Genomic DNA, 20,607 nt, shown 5'->3' on the forward strand with positions numbered 1-20,607 from the left:
GCCAGATGGGATGTGGGGCAGGAATTCCTGGCTGTGAGGGTGGGGAGGCCCTGGCACAGCTGTGGCTGCCCCTGGATCCCTGGCAGTGTCCAAAGCCAGGCTGGACAGGGCTTGGAGCAGCCTGGGATAGTGGAAGGTGTTCCTGCCCATGGCAGGGAGGTTGGAACAGGATGGGTTTAAGTTCCAACCCAAACCACTGTGATTTTGTGCAATTTCTTTTTTTATTACTATTATTATTTGTTTTAGGCAGAAGAAAAGCTTTAGTAAATATTTTCACATCATAATTTTCATGCCGATGAGAGCATCAGACCAAGATAATAGGAAGTCTCATTTCCTCTTGGGAAACTAAATGAGAAATGAGGCTTGGAAAGAAGCTGGTGGAGTCACCCTGCTCCCTGAGGGACAGGAAACGTGGTTTCCCTTTTCTTCAGGAACTGTGTGCTAGGAAGATCTCCTGGAATAAACCCCACTCCCAGTGAGCTCCCACCTCCAGGAATTTCTTCTTGAGGCAAAGGACATATTCCATCTATGGTAGGTAGACCTGTTCAGCCATAAAGAGATTTCTGGCTTACAAAAGGTGTTTATTTGTTTTTCCAAAGTGTGGGAAGATGGGACATCGGTTAGTCCTTTGCCAGACAAAACCAGCTCCAGAATCCAAAACATTTAGGTGTGAGACAGCAGAAGACGGTCAAGTAACTAATTCACATGCTCTTTGTGATAAATTTGAGTTCCAGACTGCTTAGACTGGAAAGAGACCTCAATGTTATCACTGCCTTGGGCCGGAACACTTTCCTCTAGACCAGGCTTCCCAAAGACATGTTTTCTGCTCAGTCAAAACTATGGATATTGTTTCATTTAAGTATTTTGTGTGCAACAATTTAACTCTGTTTTTTTCCGCCTTTTCTCTTTCTTTCTTTCTTTCTTTCTTTCTTTCTTTCTTTCTTTCTTTCTTTCTTTCTTTCTTTCTTTCTTTCTTTCTTTCTTTCTTTCTTTCCTTCTTTCTTTCCTTCTTTCCTTCTTTCCTTCTTTCCTTCTTTCTTTCCTTCTTTCTTTCCTTCTTTCCTTCTTTCCTTCTTTCCTTTTTTATTTTTTTTCTTTTAGTGCCTGGCAGGGGAAGGCAGCACCAGGGTCTTGAGACAAAACAGTGCAGCCCCTGGAGCCCAGGATGAATAGCTCCAAGTGCTTACACAAGAAGGGCTCATCAGGTAGCTCTGAATGAAAAAACACACCAAAATCGTGTACTGGGGCTCAGTACATACAAATCTCTGAACAAAGATAAGCCAGCCCAACCATCTGGATACGTATGTCATACAATAGTACATGCAATTTGGGTTTTGCTCTTAAATCCTCCTGTCCCCAGAAAAAGAAAACGAAGTTAACTGCAAACATGTTTCTTTTTCTACTGAAAAAAAAATCTAAATTGGAAAGTCCTTGAGCAAGCTGTTCCTTTTCTATTCCAAATCTTAAAGCAAATAAAACCATCAATGCCCCCCGAAAGTTAACAATTGAATTCTGCCACGGAAATGCAAGGAGACAGGCCACCCTTCAATACCAGATATTTATTTTCTTGAATTAAGTGTTCCCAGTAGACAAGTGAAAGAAAATATCTCAATTTTTGCCTTTCACAATGTCACTTCTAAGAATCATTTTTTCAGTTCCAGGAAAGATCAATCACATTATTGCTGGCAGTAAGTAGCACTCCCACAAGCTGTTAAATTCTTTACCTGCAGACGAGTGGCTCTTGAATAGCTAAAAAACCCTGTTTCCTGCCTTTTGAAGATATGAAAGGGACTCAAAAAGGATTATGAAATCACTGTAGCAGATAACCTTCAGACAGCAGCAGCATCAAAAGGCAAGGATAAACAACAAAACTCATCCAGCATCTAACTGTGTAACGTCAGTAAGTTCCAACTGGAGAAGAATGGCCTTCAGCAAAGCCAGGGTCTACCAGGAGTTTTCTTGGTGAGTATAAGAAAGGAAATATTGTGACTGACAGCAGTAGTATATTCATTAATATATATATATGTGTGTCTTTGATAGCACACAACACTTCAGAGGAAAGAAGACACAGATTTGGGGTAAAATTAACCATAGTGCCAGTGTGATACAGAAGAGTATTTCTCAGTTCAAAATAAGAATATCCTGCAGCCCAGACTGGGAGTCTGGGGCCAAAAAAAAGCTGGGGTCACCCCAGCTCCTGGGGTCACCCTGTCCAGCCAAAACGAGCCCACAAGGAAGTGCAGAAAGGGTCTGTTTGTTGTGAGTATCCTACAAGAACATACGACCACCTGAAAACATTTTGGATTGGTTGCTCTTTTATTAAAGTCCTTATGTCCAAGTCCTATGCACAAGGTATGCACTGGGACTGAAATTGGGGTGTCCCTCTTTTTTCCCTGGACTTTCTGCCCAGGATCTTTGCTGCTCACTCCCCTCACAGTAGGCCCATGATTACTCATCCTCCAGTAAAGTCAAAATGAGGGAAACAAGGTACTTGTGGGTGTTGCACAGTCCAAACCCAAACATCCAGGCATTATCTTTAAATGTGCTCAGTCTTTAAAGGTGTTGTAGCCACAACAAAAGTTCTAAGTACTTTCAAGCTCTCCCTGATATCAGTAAAAATTGAGGATGCTCTACCTCCCACAGAAACAAGTTGTTTCTTCCAGGTCTATTAAAATCTCTTTAGGTTATTTCGACATCTCATTTAAAATAATCCCATTGGACACTTGCTTTGACTGCATATACTAGGTTTGCACAGCATTCCTCAGAGTATGGGACTACAGCTTGAGCACTCAGCCTTCTGTTTCTGTCTTCATCTCACCCATAACATTCTGAAAATTCACAAGAAAACCATAACTGGTGTTATTTATGATCCATCAGCATTAGCACCCTCACAATCCTGGAGGATTTCTTCTTCCTCAAGAGGCTGAAATTCCTGCTCCATGGATGGCTCAGCACACAGAGGGCCATGGAACAACACCTTGGAAGTGAAAAGGAGATGGCCAGCTAGTCAGACCTGAGGTTTGACTGGCAGAGATAATGAGCAACAGCAAAAATATCCTCCCAGTAGTGAGAACTTTGATTTCCAATGCAGACAGATGCTCCTGCACTTCTAGTTCATGCCACTTGGGATAGGGGTTTGAACCACACAGTAGGAAGGGTTCAGAAGGCAGTACCAGATGTATTTGCTGAGCAAGGAGTGTCTGGGTTCCATGCACTACTAATTCCTCTGAGCATAGACAACACCAATTTCTGCCCAAACCAACCTCACCTGGAAGGTTAAATCTGCTGAAAAGGTATTAATTAAGAACTATTCACCTTGGAGCCAGACTTGGTAAGTGTTTGCCCCAATGACCAACCAAAAAAAAAAAAAAAAAAAAGGACAGATCAGGCAGTCTGCAGGCTCTCCATGAGCAGAGCTACTCAGGGCAGTGAAATACATGATGGCAAACAGTAAATTTTCACGTGTCCTTTGATCACAGTCCAGATGCTGCTCTGTCTGTGTCATCCACGCCACTCCATGTCCCAGCTCTGGATGTGTGAAGCTGAGCAGAGGACAGCCTGTGCTTGAGTTCCCAGAGGATGAACCACGCACCAGCAGGTAACAGCAAGCCAAAAATTCGAGATTAACATTCTGATGGCTCACATTTTGCCCGTCATCACCGACAGAGGACTTGTAGAAAGATGTCTCACCTGCAGTGACAAATGAACTCATGCTTTGAAGCCAACAGTTTCCCTTGAATTGCTCTCATTATTCTTTACCTTAGACTGCCAACACTGCATGTACATCTTCTTCTGAGCCAAACCTACCAGAAGGCCTGGATCCTTTATTATATCACAAAGTGGCAGGATGAGATAATGATACGTGTCCCCTCTACATGCCATTTTCCACAAGGCCTAGAAGGGATCATCATACTTTATTTTATGATCAACGGGTCATTCATCTATATCTGCTTTGAAGCCACAATAGACTTTTTGCCAATCACTAATAGAAACTAAATAAACACAGCCAAACAGAGTCATCTATCTGTGTGGTGAGTAATTGTGAGGGGTTCCTCTTTAAATAGATGCTTAAGTAAATATAGAAATATCATTTTACAAATGCTGGCTCAAGAAGACGTGTTGGGGAACTACAAAGAAGGAACATCTCACTTAGGTACATATAGAAGTGCAAGCGTGGTCCTAACGCCATTATCAGGCACATACCAAAATAATTTAATTTGGCTTTTATTTCCCCCTGTGTGTGTTCTTTAGTGTACTGTACTCCATGATGGAAAAGTGCCTTTCTATTTCCAAAGCCTGCTTCACAAAAATGACCTTTTTATTGAATGTTTTCCTTCTAGCGGGCAACACTTGATTTCCCAGGGAGGCTGTTGGGGGCCTATTTCATATATAAGAGTTTGTGCTGGGGCTATAATGCATATGATGACGGGCTGTAATGCAGATGTATGATCTTTCTCGACCCTCTCTCTGTGTCTCTCCCTCTGTCTGTGTTTATTAATGACCCTGCAGCTCTGAGCCCGAGGCACTGGGTGTTCTGGCTGACGCAAGTTATTTTTCTCTCAAGGGCAACCCTCCCTCTGGTGTCCTTGGGGCAGAGTATTTACCCTCACCTCTACACCTGCCATGTCAGGCTGTGCCATGGGTCCAGAGGTGTGGGTTTCTGGGTGCCATATGGAGCTCCCTGCTACCTGCAGCACAATAATCTAAATATTAAGGATGCATTGGTTCGGAAAGTTCAGCTCTGGGTGAGCAGTGCTCGATTAGCTGCAGGGAGAGGGAAGTAGAAATCGGGAAGAGGAAGCAATGGGGAATCATAAAGGGTTTCAAACTCTTTTGTAATCGTCTGAGATCAGACATGGGGCTGGTGACTCCCGTTGGTGGCTGCCAGCACAAAGCCACGGTGGCTCACCCGGCCACCTGAGTGGGACTGACAGATGATGGGGACAGTGGCAGAAAGGGAACAGGCAGATATGAAATACAGTGGGGCACAGGAAATAGCTTTCAGGCAGGAAACTTTGCCTCCTAAACCTGTAAAAAGAAGGAAACAGGTCTCCCAGGGTTTCTGGAGTTTGAGCATTGCCCGTCATTGTATTTCTGCTGTTCTTCTTCACTTTCCTTCCACAGCTCAGTCCCTTCAACCTCTACAACTCACAGCCTCCTCTATACCATTCAATAAACCTCTTGAACCAGAGAGGAAGAAAAGCATAGAACTTCACCTTTTGCAGTACCTCTGCCACTGAAAAAAAAAAAAAAAAAAAAAAAAAAAAAAAAAAAAAAAAAAAAAAAAAAGCATTGTCGGGATACAAGGAGTCAGAATTCCTGGATTTGCACCCACAGAGAGGGAGATGGCAATGGGACACAGGTTTTTGCAAGAGGACATCCTAATTTCTTCAGCAGCCGGGGGCTCAGAGCTTGGAAGAATTATGGGCTGAAATGGCACATCATTCTTTGTGTTCTATCAAATAGGGTCATGCACTCACTTTTTGAGTGAAATGGCAGCTTTGTGACTGACTGCAGACACTCATGGCAGCTGTGGCCAGAAATATGGGCTGGGCACAGTCCAGACTGTGGGCAGCAGGACAGGAGGGGGATTGTGCCCCTGTGCCCCTGTGCTCAGGTCAGAGCCCACCTGCAGAGCTGCCCCAGCCCTGCCTCCAACAGCACAAGAACGTGGAGCTGCTGCAGCCAGGCCAGAGGAGGCCACGGAGATGCTGCCAGGGCTGGAGCCCCTCTGCTCTGGAGCCAGCCTGGGACACCTGGGGCTCTTCACCTGCACAAGAGAAGGCTCCAGGCAGAGCTCACAGCCCCTGCCAGGGCCTCAAGGGGCTCCAGGAGAGCTGCACAGGCACTGGGGACAAGGCCTGCACGGACAGGACACAGGCAGTGGCTTCCCAGGGCCAGAGGGCAGGGCCAGATGGGATGTGGGGCAGGAATTGGTGGCTGTGAGGGTGGGGAGGCCCTGGCACAGGGTGCCCAGAGCAGCTGTGGCTGCCCCTGGATCCCTGGCAGTGTCCAAGGCCAGGCTGGACAGGGCTTGGATCAACCTGCTCTGGTGGAAGATGTCCCAACCCACAGTAGGGGGTGGAATGTGCTAATTTCCAAGGTCCATGGCAGGGGGTAGAATGGCAGGATCTTCAAGGTCCTTTCCAACCCAAACCATTCTGACTCCATGAAAACAGCTGCTCCCAGCTGGGCAGTGGCACCATCTCCCTCGAGCAGCTGCAGACCTCCCAGGACGCACTAATTTGTTGGGTCCCAAAGCTGCAATCCCCAAAACAAACCTGTGTGAGCTGCAGTCCATCCCTCAGCCCTGCCCTACCCCGTGTCCCACCTGGACCACCCAGTTCCCTGGGCACCTCCTGGAATGGGGTGGGCAGACTCCCCACATTGGGTGTATCACCCATATCACCCACCCTGCAATGGGTGTCTAGGAGAAGGAATTGTGCTCTGGAGGGGTTTTTCTCCTCTCAGAGACCCTCAGGAGATACTAAAAAAAAAAAAAAATAAAAAAATAAAAAAAAAAAAAAAAAAAAAAAAAAATTAGACCAGAAATCTAGCTTTCTACTGTCAGAATATATGTAAGGTGAATGGCATCTAAAGCATGGTCCAGCCAGGCAAGTGCCAATAGTGAAATAAATGTTTTCAATCAGTGTCAAACAGTGTATGAGACATTGAGCTCTTTCTTACCCAGGCTGGTGAGCAGAGATGAAGTGCCTTGGCAGATGCTGGAACAGAAATCCACACTGCCCTCAGGGGCATGTATAATGGCATGGGATTTCTGTACGTTACAGCATTCCTTTAACACCAAGTCATCTAATGACAGACTTTCTTCTACTTTTTTGGGGGGTAGGGAGATAGAAATTAGGTTTGTTAGATGGTTTCCTCCCTCTTAGCTGTTTCTCGGTTTAGTTTTCAGATAGACCATGGATTATGTGTTAACTGTGAATAATAATAAAAAAATAAATTAGTTCTGCCTTGCAGAGGTGCCCTTTGGAGCCTGGGAGGGGAGTAACTGCACCTCCTGACTTCCAGTAGCTGATCTACCCTGGGGTAATAACACAGAGGGGTAATAACCTGTCAGTAAGCACAGTCATAGCTGGGTAAACTGAGGAACAGGGCTGGCCCAGGTGAAAAAGGGAGTCGTGGAGCAGAGTGGGCACAGGATGTGGCAGCGTGGAGGTGGCAGCGGGGTGGGGCTGCCAAGGGTGAAGGACGGCAGGAGGAGAAGAAAGAGGAGGATGACAAGGAAGAGGAAGAAGCAGCAGGGAATTCCCAGAGCTGGGGATCCCCCTGAGGCTGAGACTGGCAGGGTTTGAGCAGGGCAGCACCACAGGCTGAGGAGTTGTTGTTGTGTGTTCTGTGCCTGTCCCCTGAGCTGGCTCTGCTGAGGCACCTCCAGTGCTGGGGACAGCTCTGGGCCCCTCAGGACAGGAGAGACACCGAGGGGCTGGAGCGTGTCCAGGGCAGGGAACGGAGCTGGGGAAGGGTCTGGAGCTCCAGGAGAGGCTGAGGGAGCTGGGGAAGGGTCTGGAGCCCCAGGAGAGGCTGAGGGAGCTGGGGAAGGGTCTGGAGCTCCAGGAGAGGCTGAGGGAGCTGGGGAAGGATCTGGAGCCCCAGGAGAGGCTGAGGGAGCTGGGAAGGGGCTCAGCCTGGAGAAAAGGAGGCTCAGGGGGGACCTTGTGGCTCTGCACAAGTCCCTGACAGGAGGGGACAGCCGGGGGGAGTCGGGCTGTGCTCGCAGGGAACAGGGACAGGAGGAGAGGGAACGGCCTCAGGCTGGGCCAGGGGAGGCTCAGGGGAGGTTGGATATTGGGCAAAATTCCTCCATGGAAAGGTTTGCCCAGCTCTGACACAGCTGTCCAAGGAAGTGTTGTGGTTGCCATCCCTGGAGGGATTTAAAAGCCATGTGGATGTGGCACTTGGGGACAGGGGATAGTGGTAGCCTGGGCAGTGCTGGGGCTATAGTTGGTCTCAGTGATCTCAGAGGGATACTGCAACCTAAACAATACTGTGATTTTATACATATTGCCACATATTTCCCTTTGTTCAACTGCAAGATGCTCTGGAGTTGTGGCATGGCTCACATCCTTTATCCCAGAGGTGCATCCCAGCCAGTGTTGTGTAAGAGCCCTGATGGGGACTGAGGGTGTGAGTTGCAGCAGGACTCTGTAGGCAGAGAGGTAGCACTTAAAATAGTTCAGATGTACAGAAAATGAATCCTTTCTTCTGAGACTCTGAGTAGTTTTGTGTTCCCGGCAAGTCAAAGCAATTAAGGGAGCTTCTCTGGCTTCACTAATCTAATTTACCACATTTTTCTGTAATGAATATGTTGCAGAACAGTTTAACTAGCCCGGACTAAAGGCGCTTTCAGAGCGGTACCAATTTACCTGACCTGCTGTTGTGCAGACAGATGTGAGACAGAGGGAGGTGATGCACTGAGGCTCCACTTAGGGCTCACCATGGGGACGGGGACAATGTGTCATGATGTTTCTAGCTGTGACCCAAGTAGCCCAGACCTTGCTGTCTTTGTCCTTTTTATCATAGGAAGTGTCCAAGGTCAGGTTGGATGGGGCTTGGAGAAACCTGATCTAGTGGAAGGTGTCCCTGCCCATGGCAGGGGGTGGGACTGGATGGGCTTTAAAATCCCTTCCAACCCGAACCATCCCAGGATCCTGTGATCTTCCTAAAGCACCGAGTCCTGGTGGAGCAGCCCTGAGAGCTCTGCACTGCCACTGGCAACACATCCTTTGGAGGTGAGGCTGCTCTTTGCAGGAGTCAGTAAGACCTTGAGAAACCCGTGCTGCTGACTTCCTAGCACATCACCACGAGCAGAGAGGGTAATAGTGGTAATAATAATAATACTTAGCACCTCAAGACAATAGCTGTCGGGGCTGTGAATGGGATGGGTCTTGCAGAGCTCTGTTTATGGTGCCTGTGATATCAGAAAGTCTGGCAGGAGATGCGCTGCTCGGATTTCTTAAGGGCTTCAGGAGGTGGTAATTGTCTCACTTTTGCTTTAAACATGGTGTTAATTATGGTTTTAAACAATGGCTATAAAGTCATCCTTTAATTCTTTGTGAAGTGCTCTTCCCTCTCTCTGTGATTTGGGAGGTAGGTGAGTGTTGGAGAGCATTGGGACCAGCTCACAATTAAGTATCCTCACTAGGACCAGCAACCAAAAACCTTTTTAATTTTGCTGATTGTAATTGATATACCCTTCAATATCAAAGATATTTCCCTGAATTTGAAGGCACAATTAGCATAGGATCCATTACAGTGAACTTTTCCTCTTTGCTGTAAATCAGTTTTCTCCTCTATTCCATATGTGGTGTTGGGTGGTTTGACTTTGTGTCATTAAATTATGTCAGCAAACCCCCAAAACCCATAAAATGGAAAAAGAAAAAAAAAAAAAAAAAGAAAAAGAAAAAAAAAAGAAAAAAAAAAAAAAAAAGGTGTCTCCAATACACTTTGGATATTTCAGACCTAAAGTTACTTTTATATCTAAAAAAAAAAAAACCCAAAAAAACTCAGATATTAACACAAATGGGAGATGGTGAGCCATGTTCTGCAGTCTCTAGAAGAGCTATAGGTATCTCAGTCAGTACAGCTGTTTTTACCTCCTCACACAATATGCAATTTTTCCTCTTAAATGAAGAGAACAAGTCTGGGCCTCCTTTGGATTAATCATTGCTATCAGATGCCGTGCCTTCTTCCCTCCAGATAAAATGAATGTGCAGGTTTGGGTAATGTGCTTTTGAAAATCCAATCTTTAAATTACACTTTACTTCTAATACTTCTTTTTTTTTTTTTTTTTTTTTCTTCACTTTATGCAATTTGGATTGTGAAATCAGGGAAGTCAGTTCCTGTCCAATCCTATATTTCTTGTTTGCCTGAAACTCCCTTTACTTGAGGTTGAGAGAAATTTTCTCATCCTGAAGGCAGTGACTATCAGACAGAGTTTCAGTTTTATTTTAGTGTTAGCCACTCTCCCATTCTCAAGCAATTTCCATCACTTGGAAATTTCACAGAAAAAAAAAAAAAAATCAATTCCCAGCAGGTTCCATTTCCTGGAACTAAGCCATGTGCAAGACTGTCATGAAAGCATTTCAGTTGGGTTTAATATTTGTAAAAAGTTATTAAAGAATCCCCAACCCTACATTTAGACAAATGAGGACTTTTCAATTATCTGTTTTAATACGCTGGCTCTGCTAATTAATAAATTATCGGGTATGAAGAGCTATTCCTGCTGTCTAGACTACCCACCTGAGTAACTCGGGGCAGAAAGGCTCCCTGCATCTGTACAGGTTTAAACCAGCTGGAGCTCATCTGCTGAATACCACCAAAACCTCATTTCACAATTATTATTGACAAAACTTCCACCACAACCAGTGGTTAATTACTCCACCTGGATCATTACTGTTGAAAAACGATGCTTCACTTCTCAATTGTGTCCTCCTAGAAGAGCATCTACCTTCTCTCTTTTTTTTTTTTTTTTTTTTTTTACCCATGCAGGTATTTTTTGACTAAGTCATTGCAGATAAAAGACATTACTTGCCTCACCTGTCGTGATTTTGAGGCATCTTTTAATTATTTGCATGCATCTTCTCCCTTCTCTCTCACACAACTCAAAAAGGCATAAAATATGTAACCCCAAAATATTGTAATCTAGACCTATAATGCTCCCAGAGAGCTGGAATATAAAGAAGAATTTAGCAATTTTGCTATTTTAAGTGAGTATTTGTATTTTAAGTGAGTATTTGTATTGGATTTGAGGGCAAGAAATCCAAACTGTGCTCCTTGAATGTTGTGCAGTGTAACTGTGATACTCATAAAAGGTCAGGGCTTCATAAAGTCCTTGATTGCAGATGTCTGATAGTTAGATTTTTTTTTTTTTTTTATGTCAAGCTGTAGGTCAGAAAGAGGAACACTGATGCTGAACAACTCGCCATAAACATGGGGATTTTCATTTTACAAGGGGCCAGTCCCTGTCTCTGACTGGACAAAATTCCCAGTGGCGTCACCGGGAATTTTGCTTGGTAAAGTCTGTTGTACTGCCATCTGAGAGGACGTGACTAATGTTTGAGGGAGAGAAATCAGCTCCACGGTGCATCTGGCCAGGCCACTGCAATAAATACAGAGAGACACATAAATGATGGTAAGGTTACGACCTACCCCATTAAAAAGGAAGGAACTCCAAAATTACACCTCTACCTGCCAGCAATAGGAAACACAGAAGCTGGAGTTTTTTCCTCTCGCTTTGCTTGCTACTCTCCCATCCCTTTTACAACTGTTTCCTTCTGCCAAAATGGGTTTGGGGCGGTTTTGTTTGATTTTAGCGAGGGCGTTGTGGGCTCCTCCCGCCGGTAAACTGATCTGCAGGCAGTGACACCTCAGCCTCCTCTCCTGGGTGAGAGGAAGGGCACATCCCTGCCTTGTGGCTGCATCTGAGTAGCCCATCTCTCAGGAGCTGATAAATTCCCCTAGAGCCAGAATTCAGGGATCGACTTGATAACATTAGGACTAAAATGCCTCTTTTCAGTGATGGACACACCCCACCCTTCCCCAGCGCTCCTGGGCGTTGGTGTTGCAATGTTGTGTGTGCCAGAATCCAGGAGGTCGTGGATCCCGACCTGGGATGCAGCCTGAGGTCCTGGAATTGTGGAAGCACAGAGTGGTTTGGGTTGGAAGGGATCTTAAAGATCCTCTGGTTCCAATCTCCCTGCCATGGGCAGGTCTGCAGGAAAGTGTGGCTGAAACCACAAAGTCTCTGTCTCCTCTGAGGTGTCAGGAGGAGGAATCACAGGGTAACAAATACCCCTATTTCTCCTGTCAGCCCCAGTTCTTTCCACCCACCCCATTGTCTGATCCAGAGATCCCCATAGGTAACTACAAATAAAACATTGCAGCTCATGCCAATGTACTTAGCTGAAATAAAGAGGACTTTGATCTTATGCTACTGAAACTGAAATACTGAAAGAGGGACACCAGCTATACTGGTGCTTGTCTTTAAACTGTTCCAGCAGAGCCACTTTGCTGCTACAGAAAGAAAAAATTCATTTTTTGAGAGTTTATGCACCAAAACAAATCTGAAAATTTACATTAATAATTTGGACATCTGAAACACACAAGTACAGGTACAATATGGATGAAGAGTTACATCTGAGGTGGTGCATTAGCATCACATATTTTGTATTAACATTGATTCAGACTCTGCTAGATCCTAAGGAGCTAGGTGCCAGGAAATGCCAAAGGCACTGGGATCTCTGGGTTGGACTGCTGGAGGAAGAAGCCAGCCTTTTCCTCAGCATAGCATGTCCCAACTAAAGGGATTTTCGAGCTTTCCTTTATCTGTAAAATCAAATATTGCAGCTGTCTCCATTCCTTCCCTTTACATTTTCCCTCCAACAGCCCTGTGTCTCCTCTGCCTGGCCTGTGGCTCCCAAACGACACCGTGTTCTCCTGCCCAGCTCCACCATCATCCCCTCTCAGACTGTCTGACCTAAATCCCTCTCACCTCCTGGCCATAAATCCCACTGGTGACATTCATCAGGAGCTGGGCTGACCCTTGGCCCCACTGGTGACACAGCACTGCTGCCACGGGTTATTTGAGGGGCAGAGGGGTGGCAGCTCTGTGGACAGTGAGAGTGTCAGTGAGTGACCACCAGAGAGGCCAGGGAGGGCAGGCACTGCTCCTGTGACCCAGCCTGGCTTTCCATGGGACACCAGATCCCTTTTGCCAGCAGCACTTTCCCTCTGGCAGCAGCCCATGTTCACTCTTCCTTTTCCTGCAGCACAGTGGGTTCTGATCCCCGCACCATCCATGTTCCTCTTGGATGGAGATGGTCACACCAGCATCTTGCATTGCAAACAGCAAATTCTCCTACTAAAATTAGGGAGACATACAGTTTTAATGTGCACTTTATGTGTATATTTTCCTTTATGTTGGCATAAGGTAGAGTGCACTGTGTTTAACCCCTTTCTAGCTAAACCTAAACACTACAGCATCTGTGTGGTCAGCTCCTAAATCTAACAAAATTTCAGCCAGCAAAGCACACAGTCAGAGTCAGGCATTTGTGAGGGTGCCCTGATGAATGAAAATATTCCCATGTCGGAATGAGCCCCCCAGGGACAGCACTGATCCCTGTCAGTCACTGATGGACATTTGATTTGGATGGCCCAACCCCCAGGGCTGGAGAGAGGAATGGTTTTACCCCTGGCTGGTGAGCACAGGCAAGGATACATCTCATCTCAACAGGCTTTTTTTTTCTGATTTTTCTCACAGAATGGTGCAGGTTGGAAATTCCAATCCTTTCTTCCATGGGACAATTTCCACCATCCCAGGTTGCTCCAAGCCCCATCCAACCTGGCCTTGGACACTGCCAGGGATCCAGGGGCAGCCACAGCTGCTCTGGGCACCCTGTGCCAGGGCCTCCCCACCCTCACAGCCACCAATTCCTGCCCCACATCCCATCTGGCCCTGCCCTCTGGCCCTGGGAAGCCACTGCCTGTGTCCTGTCCCTGCAGGCCTTGTCCCCAGTGCCTGTGCAGCTCTCCTGGAGCCCCTTGAGGCCCTGGCAGGGGCTGTGAGCTCTGCCTGGAGCCTTCTCTTGTGCAGGTGAAGAGCCCCAGGTGTCCCAGGCTGGCTCCAGAGCAGAGGGGCTCCAGCCCTGGCAGCATCTCCTCTGGATTCATTCCAGCAGCTCCATGTCTCTCTGCTGTCAGACCCCAGAGGTGTGTGCAGTGGATTTCCCCTTGTACCCACTTTTACTGAATCCTTTTCCAGCCCTGGAATGGCCACCAGCAGCCAGGAGCACCAGCACTAGATGGTGATTTTATCTCTCAGGGCTGTGTGACAGGAGTGAGCAGGAGATCCTTGTCCCCCGTGCCCCTCACCACACAGAGGGGCTGCCTGAAAAATGCTTTTCTTGGGTCTCATAGCTTGAATCTGCTCTCTTGACATGAGCTGCTGGAGTGGAAGGAGGCTGGTTACAGCCAAACCGGCTTCATAACCCAGACTTTGAACGTTGCTTGAGAGCTCTGCTCTCAAAATAATGCATAAAAATAGAAGCAGGGCCACAAGCTTAGCTATTCCTAATGTGCACAAAAGGATGGGAGAGTGCCAGAAGCCAGCCTGCGCTGCCTCTGCCCTGCCTTCAGCCTGGCTTGTTCTCTCTTACCTCCCCTGACTGCCTTTTCACTGCTGTGAAAAGGAGAGACATACCCCCAAAAGAGCAAAGTGTGTTTGTTATTGACCCTCGCCTGGAAAGTGTATGAAGAGGGATCAGCTCTGTTTGTTTGTACCCGGTAATGATGTCAGGAAAAGGGTTTTCGTGGCTTTTTTTTTTTTTTTTTTTTTTTTTTTCTTCTTCCCCAAGTCTGGTTTTATCCCCTTTGTTGGAAGTGCCTTTGGTGAGTCTCACACCCTGGTGCTGTTAGCAAAACAATTAGGTTAACAGTGCTCCGGGGCTGGGGAGGGTGGGCTCGGCGGGATTTTACATCCAGGACCTAATGTGTTTGGCAGGAGGGATGCAATGCGCTGGGCAAACACATTATACAAATGCAATACGTCGTATAAATCCCTTCAATTCTCAAAAGGGGCTTAGAAGAGGGACGGGGATAGACTTTTTTAGTGGGGCTTGAAGTGACAGGTCAAGGGGTGATGGTTTTAAACTAAATTAGAGGAGATTCAGGCTATGTGGAAGGAAAAAAAATCCTTGGTTGTGAGGGTGGGGAGGCCCTGGCACAGGTTTTCCAGAGCAGCTGTGGCTGCCCCTGGATCTCTGGAAGAGTCCAAGGCCAGGTTGGACAGGGCTGGAGCAACCTGGTCTGGTGGAAGGTGTCCCAGCTCTGACAGACGAGGTGGAACGAAATGAGCTTTAAGGTCCCTTCCAGTCTGAACAATTCTTGAATTCTATGACTCAAACATATTTTATTTCTCCTCAGGGATTAACAGTGCCCTTCATGCATTTCAGGACAGGTTTCTGGCCCAGGGTGACATTTTGAGCAATGCATCCAGAGCAGGGCAGGCTGTGGTTATCACCCTGCTTTCCAAGTGTCTCCTCAGCCCAGGTCCTGTTCCCATACTTATCAGCTTCATTATGCTTATTTCTGTATTTTCCATATGGGCACATACATATGGTCTGTTTAAACAAGTTTGCAGGGTTAATTGGAAGGCAGTTCTTTATCAGTCATTTAATATTTAGCACTTCTGGGGCAATTTTCACCTGCAGAGATCACAAAACCAGGCAAAGTGCTGATGGCCCAGCTGTACCTATGGGAAACCACAGGTGCCAAAGCCCAGGTCCCTACCCACAGGGAGAGGCAGGTGCCCAAGGTCACCTGGATAACCTATGGCAAGGCCAAAAAATTGTATTAACTCCTGGACCCCATTCCTGTCCTCCACCTCTTCACAGCACACACCACATTGTGCCTTTTGTCACTTTCTTCATGACAATAAAATAATTGTAGTTGTCAGTGCTGAGGCAAGTGGAGCTACAAAGGGGGAAATGAAAAAAAAAAAAAAAAAAAAAAAAAGAGAGATTTTAATCACATTTATAACAGCCTGGCCAGTTTTGAAAAATTAAAAAGTATAATGTATGGATTAATGGACACGTCCAACATGTCTTTCACCAGAAAATATTGGAATGAGAAGGAACTCTTCTTTTTTCTCCCCCCTCCTGATTTACCATATACGTGAAAAGAGATGGAGATTCTCTGAGGAAGTGAGGAAATCAGCCCCAGTGCATGTGAGGTCACTTCAATGGACAAGCTGTTGAACTAAAAATATTACCCAAATTCCATTTTTCAGGGTGCAGAAGGCATCGTTTTAAAAGCAATGGGACTTTTCTTGCATGTGCAGAACCAAATGCTAATACTGTTCTGATGTGGCCCCTGCTATCACCCAAAGGCTGTAGGGTTGTGCTCTGGGCTCCCCTCACACCTTTAATTATTTGGAGGTGAAGCAAGGAGTCAATTGCCTTCTTCAGACTCCAGCTTTATAATGAGGCTTTCCTAAATTATTCTTTCTGATGCCAGCAAATAACCTCCTTCCCCTCCCCAGCATTTTTTCCAACTATTTATCTGGATTTTGAGCAGATTTTGTACCTGGCTAGGTAGGTACAAAACATTAATATTTAATTAGCCTGCCCCCAAATCTAGCCACTTTGTGACTAATTCAGATCCAGATTCTGCAAGTGCCAGGCCTGTTCGTAGCATCCCTGACCTGCTCAGGTGAATGGATGCAGAAATGGGCACTTAAATTATCCCTGCCCTCCTGCCTACCCCAAATTCAGGGATCTAGGGATTTCATGCACCCCACTGCCTGCCCCAAATTCAGGGATCCAGGGATTCATGCACCCCAGAGATGCCCTCCTGCCTGCCCCAAACTCAGGGATTCATGCACCCCAGGGATGCCCTCCTGCCTGCCCCAAATTCAGGGATTCATGCACCCCAGAGATGCCCTCCTGCCTACCCCAAATTCAGGGATCCAGGGATTTCATGCACCCCAGAGATGCCCTTCTGCCTGCCCCAAATTTGAGGATCCAGGGATTTCATGCACCTCAGGGATGCCCTGCCTGTCCCAAATTCAGGGGTCCAGGGATTCATGCACCCCAGAGATGCCCTCCTGCCTACCCCAAATTCAGGGATCCAGGGATTTCATGCACCCCAGAGATGCCCTCCTGCCTGCCCCAAATTTGAGGATCCAGGGATTTCATGCACCTCAGGGATGCCCTGCCTGCCCCAAATTCGGGGATCCAGGGATTTCATGCACCTCAGGGATGCCCTGCCTGCCCCAAATTCAGGGGTCCAGGGATTCATGCACCCCAGAGATGCCCTCCTGCCTGCCCCAAATTCAGGGATCCAGGTATTTCATGCACCCCACTGCCTGCCCCAAATTCAGGGATCCAGGTATTTCATGCACCCCACTGCCTGCCCCAAATTCAGGGATCCAGGGATTCATGCACCCCAGGGATGCCCTCCTGCCTGTCCCAAATTCAAGGATCTAGGGATTCATGCACCCCAGAGATGCCCTGCCTGCCCCAAATCCAGGGATCCATGGATTTCATGCACCCCAGTGCCTGCCCCAAATTCAGGGATCCAGGGACTTCATGCACCCCAGAGATACCCTCCTGCCTGCCCCAAATTTGGGGATCCAGGGATTCATGCACCCCAGAGATGCCCTACCTGTCCCAAATTCAGGGGTCCAGGGATTTCATGCACCCCACTGCCTGCCCCCAATTCAGGGATCCAGGGATTTCATGCACCTCAGGGATGCCCTGCCTGCCCCAAATTCGGGGATCCAGGGATTTCATGCACCTCAGGGATGCCCTGCCTGCCCCAAATTCAGGGGTCCAGGGATTCATGCACCCCAGAGATGCCCTCCTGCCTGCCCCAAATTCAGGGATCCAGGTATTTCATGCACCCCACTGCCTGCCCCAAATTCAGGGATCCAGGTATTTCATGCACCCCACTGCCTGCCCCAAATTCAGGGATCCAGGGATTCATGCACCCCAGGGATGCCCTCCTGCCTGTCCCAAATTCAAGGATCTAGGGATTCATGCACCCCAGAGATGCCCTGCCTGCCCCAAATCCAGGGATCCATGGATTTCATGCACCCCAGTGCCTGCCCCAAATTCAGGGATCCAGGGACTTCATGCACCCCAGAGATACCCTCCTGCCTGCCCCAAATTTGGGGATCCAGGGATTCATGCACCCCAGAGATGCCCTACCTGTCCCAAATTCAGGGGTCCAGGGATTTCATGCACCCCACTGCCTGCCCCCAATTCAGGGATCCAGGGATTCATGCACCCCAGAGATGCCCTCCTGCCTGCCCCAAATTCGGGGATCCAGGGATTCATGCACCCTAGGGATGCCCTCCCTGCCTGCCCCAAATTCAGGGATTTCATGCACCCCAGAGATGCCCTCCTGCCTGCCTCAAATTTAGGGGTCCAGGGATTCATGCACCCCAGAGATGCCCTCCTGCCTGCCCCAAATTCGGGGATCCAGGGATTCATGCACCCCAGGGATGCCCTCCTGCCTGCCCCAAATTTGGGATCCAGGGATTTCATGCACCCCAGAGATGCCCTGCCTGCACAGGATGTTAGTTCTAAGCGTGCCCTACCCGCATCACCTTTAGTTGGGCGCATTAATTTTCGGATTTTGTCTTTGGCTTTGGATTTGACCCGGACTTGCTTATAGCAGCCATGATTTAAGAGCCCTGGCTCCTACTTCCGACACGATAACTGCCTCGGAGAGTGTGACCTTAAAGCAACTCATCCGCCCGCGGCTGTTCTGTGAAAAAGGAGCTGCTCCTCCGTGGGAGTGCGTGCAGGACGGGGACCCCTGGGGATTTCTGCCGCCCTGCCAAGCCTGGCGCTAGGAAGTCTGGCCGGACTTCCCAGCTCGGCCGCAGAGCGCACCAAGGGCTGGACGAGAGCGCAGCCTCTTGGTGGCTCGGTTTTTCCTCACCCTCCCGCAGGTCCAGAATTGGAAAGGGAGGGGAGGGGGGGGATCTGCGGAGCGCTCAGGGTGCCAGGGGTTGTTACCGCTGGTGGTGGCCGTAAGGAGAATGTCGGAGCGTGCCCCTCATTTCTGTGCTTCGTGTGTGGAGCCTGCCCAGCCTCCGTGGTGTGTTTTCCTGTCCTTTGGTGACAGGTGCTGTAAGAGCACGAAATATTATTATCATTAATATCATTATTATTATTATCATTATTATTGTCATTGCTTTTTGCCATGTGCCCTCCCCTCCCAACCCAGAGCCACACCGATTTTTTTAAATTATTTTTTTTTTAATTTTTTTTTTTTGAATGTTTACCCTGATTTGGTTTAATATTCCGGTATTTTAGCAGCGAGCACCGGCACAGCCCAGCCCTGGGGAGCTCCCCGCGGGGTGTGGGGCCGGGGGGATACCCCGGGCTCCCCAGCACCCCCCACCCAGCTCCAGGTACGAGGGGGAGGCATCGAGAGGGGGGGGACCACAGCAGTGGGGGAGAGGAGGAGACACACACACAGACCCACACAACCTCTCCGCAACCCGAGCCTCCTCTTGCGCAAGGGCGGGTTGGAGATAAATATAATATATAGATATATTTATTTTTTTTTTTTTCTCTTTCTATTTTTTTTTTTTTTTCCTCCCCGGAGCGACACGGTGTCTAGACGCCCACGTGACGGGGGCCAGGGCCGGGGCCGGGCCGGGCCGCTGCGCACTGCGAAGCCGCCGCCGGGTGCGGGGGGAGCCGGGGGAGGGCGCAGGCACCGCGCCGGCTCCGCTCCCGCCGCGCCCCGCGACGCCGCCGCCGCTCCCCCCGCACGCACCCGCGGAAAGAAAGGCGGAGGTGCGGGGAGGGCGGCTGACTGCGGAGAGAGAGAGAGAGAGGGGTGGAAGGAGAGGAGGGAAGGGAAGGGGGGAGAAAAGGGGAGGGGAAGAGAAGAGGAAAGAAAAAAAAAAAAAAAAAAAGAAACCCCACCACGAAAGGAGGAGGAGAAGTAGGAGGAGGAGGAGGAGGGGAAGGAAGGCAGGAAGGAGGAGTGAAGAGCAAAAAAAAGGCACCGCGGCAGAGGCGCCGGCAGCAGGGAGAGGGGTCGGCGGCCGGCGGGCACCCCCGCACCCATGTAAGCTCCGCCGGGAGCGGCGGGCCCGGCTCGGCCCGGCGCGGCTGCTGGGGAAGGCAGGAAGGAAGGGACATAGCCCCACTTTTCTCTCCCATTTTTTTTATTTTTTCTTTTTTTTTTTCTTTTTTATTTTTTTTTTCTTTATTTCCTTTCTTTCTCTTCGTAGCAGCCGGATCAAGACTCCGTGTGGATTAAACCTTTGGAAAGAAGGAGGAGGAAAAAAAAAAAAATTAAAAGCCCACCCCGAAACCCCCACATCAGGACGACCTGGGCTTTTAAAAAGGGATACAACACTCTGGATGCGCTCGTTCTCCTCTTTTGTGACAGATGCTTTAAACCGACGTCCAAACCTTAGGGTTGGTGTTTTGAGGTTTTAATTTTATTTTTTGCTTTTTTTTTTTTAACCCTTTTTTTTTAAATAGACGCCTTTTTTGGCTCGCGCTTTTTTTTTTTTTTTTAATTTTTTTTTAATTTTTTTTTTTAATTTTTTTTTTTTTTTTTTTTTTTTTTTTTTTTTTTTTTGCCTGCTCGGCTCTGCCCTGCACCGCATCCCTCCCGCCGCGCCCGCTCCCCGGCGTGGCGAGTTGATGGGCGCCGCGGCCCCGGGGCGGCCGAGGCTCCCCCGCGGCTCGGGCCGAGCTCCGCACCCGCGCACGGCGGCGCGGCGCCGGCAGCCCCCGCCCGCCTGCCCCCGCCACGGGCGCCGCCGGCTCTAGGCGGGGAATTTCTCCCTTTTTCCTCGCTTTTCTGGGCAAAGCCGGGGCGAGCGGCGACTCTCTTCTGCCTCCCCTCCTTCCCTCCCCCCCGCCGCCTCCTCCTCCTCCTCCTCCTTTATTTTTGCCTCTTTTTCTCCTCTCGCTTTTTTTCCTCTCGGCTTTGATCTTTTTCTTCTCCGCCCGATTTTTCTGCGGATTTTCTCGCGGCGGGCGGAGGAGGCGCGGCCGGCGCATCCCCCCGCGGGAGGCGGCGGGACCCGCGGCCCCAGCGCGGAGACTG

Source organism: Zosterops lateralis (assembly GCF_965231275.1).
Source record: "Zosterops lateralis genome assembly, chromosome: Z".
In the NCBI taxonomy this organism is placed as follows: domain Eukaryota; kingdom Metazoa; phylum Chordata; class Aves; order Passeriformes; family Zosteropidae; genus Zosterops; species Zosterops lateralis.